The sequence below is a fragment of the Schistocerca americana genome, chromosome 3, assembly GCF_021461395.2.
Source record: "Schistocerca americana isolate TAMUIC-IGC-003095 chromosome 3, iqSchAmer2.1, whole genome shotgun sequence".
In the NCBI taxonomy this organism is placed as follows: Eukaryota; Metazoa; Arthropoda; class Insecta; order Orthoptera; family Acrididae; genus Schistocerca; species Schistocerca americana.
In genome coordinates, this window is record NC_060121.1 from 102,795,540 (window position 1) to 102,797,910 (window position 2,371).

The window sequence follows — 2,371 nt, forward strand, 5'->3', positions numbered from 1 at the left end:
GGCAAGTGCTCTACTATCAGCGCACACTCTACCACAGAGTGAAAATTTCATTCTGGAAACATCCCCTAGGCTGTGGCTAAGCCATGTCTGCGCAATATCCTTTCTTTCAGGAGTGCTAGTTCTGCAAGGTTCTCAGGAGAGCTTCTGTAAAGTTTGGAATGTAGGAGACGAGGTACTGTCAGAAGTAAAGCTGTGAGGACGGGGAATGAGTCGTGCTTGGGTAGCTCAGTTGGTAGAGCATTTGCCCGCGAAAGGCAAAGGTCCCGAGTTCGAGTCTCGGTCCGGCATACAGTTTTAATGTCCCAGAAGTTTCATGTAAGCGCACACTCCGCTGCAGAGTGAAAAATCTCATTCTAGTACCACACTTAACAAATGCAGAACCGCTCCCTTACAGGCATTGTTCAAAATTTCGACCGCGATGATCACGGAAGAGTGTACAGCGACGCACCATTTATTGTGTTACACGCTCGACAATTCCAGGTGTTGAGCGGACAGGATCTCGGTGGCTGCGATTCTCGTAGCAACCAAGTCCGTGCGAGAATCGCCCGGAGTCTTATAATCTAGGATCACGCCTGCAGAAGAGGAAGTCTCTTGGAGACATGTCTGGTGACCGAACTAGCCACTGAACAGAACCACCGCGACCAATCAACTGTTGTCCAAACCAAATGCAACAGCTCCAACGAGCAGCCGGAGATCGTGGTCCCATTACGCCAAAATGCTCAGATGGTGTCCCTGAATAACCTGCGAAAGTTTGTCGGTGGAGTTGTGATTCACTCCTGCAGCTAAGAAAAGCTATAACAGACTTTAGAAGCGCAATTATTCATTATTAAATCTATTTCAATCATGAAAATCTGTACGTTCATTTGACTGTAGACAGGGTAAATCTAAACAGAGTTTGGTACGGGTTACTTAGTAGCAATGTCGTTACTGAAATTCTAGACTGAGATATCTTGGATGTTTCTCAGAGTGGTGTGATAGTGCCAGTAACTCCTATCCAGCACTAGATACATTTGTGGATGTGAAAAACCCAACAGCGTGAAAGGATTACTCGAATGAAAGAAAATCCCAGAGGTTGTAAAAAACAGTCTACCAGTAGTTGCGTAGCAACGGCAGTTTTATATAAGTTGCTGTCAACACTAGCTATTAGAAAAAGAAGTGTATCTGCTTGTTGAAGTTAGTTTTCCATGCATACCAGTCGACATAAATTCAATAATTTGTGTTGCAGTGTTGTTTTCCACCTTTGGTGGTAATATCAAATCTATGGGCCTAAAGTCCAAGAAGGGATCAAAGGAGAAGAGACCATCAGGTCTTGGCAAATCATAGACCAGAACGACACTCCATTAGTCAGTGACACTGTCAGCCCACGCAGCAGCCAGGTAGCTCGTCTCCTGTTTCACATCTAGAGATGTGACTACCATATCAACGAGTCTCAGTTGAAGTGGGTCAAATCGTACAAGTACCCAGCTGTAGCAATTTGTAGGAGTACGAAATTAAACTGTCACACAGGCTCAGTCATAGCCCGCATGGTCATCCGCAGAAATTTTTCCAAGAGGTGGCAGGATTCTAAAATCGCCAATTTCGATATAACTTACTCCGTGAGTTTCAAAAGTTGCCGTATCTCAAGAATTAAATTTAATAAGATGTTTGTAGTATTCTCGTCGCCACTGTAGGGTCTTGTACCGTAAGAAGCAAGGGAGAGGATGTTACTATGGGTGGCTGATATTCTCTTTCTACAACGCAAATGCACACGTGGATTAACACGGATCTTTATTTACAAGAACAGGAAGCTACTTATCTTCAACAGGGTCCATGTGTTGGGGTATAAGCTTGCAGACAATTGCTATTATCTGACGCTATGTACTGTCATAGCCTAAGCCCATTCTGCGAATGAATGACAGACGCCAAACTAGAACCAGTCAGTGAGTCAGTGACAGTAACTGAGTGACTGAGCGAGTGAATGAGCCCTCAGGTCAGCGGCGGTGGCCTAAATACTTGTGGTCCAGAGGGCGTTGGCGGAATGTTGCTTGTCTCTGGCCTCTCGTGATAGCCGCACTTGATCGACTGCCTACTATCGACCCTCGCGCTAAGCCTTTGCTGACCTGTGTGCTGGCGACAGCGTACGCCAGCACAATGTTCACCACAGTTACTGCATCTCAATCGACGAAATCCGTTTAATATTTTTAATGCAGATGCGAGAGTCCATAGAAATTTGTCCAAGATGGGGCGAGATCGAAATAGTTTCATTTTGATAAAAATATGGCATTTCAGTCTTTGATCGCTATTTTTTATTTTCAATGACCGGTTTCAGGCTAGCTGCCCATCTTCAGATGTGTTAGACGAAGCTAAAAAATATAATTAACAAGAGAGGTAC

General features: G+C 44.7%; 1 non-coding gene across 1 annotated transcript; it reads left to right on the top strand.

Annotated features, from left to right (window-relative positions):
• Positions 1–213: 213 nt before the first annotated feature.
• On the top strand, positions 214–288 carry Trnas-cga. The gene has a single exon. It is a non-coding gene; the product is annotated as a tRNA-Ser (tRNA).
• The last annotated feature ends 2,083 nt before the right edge of the window (positions 289–2,371 follow it).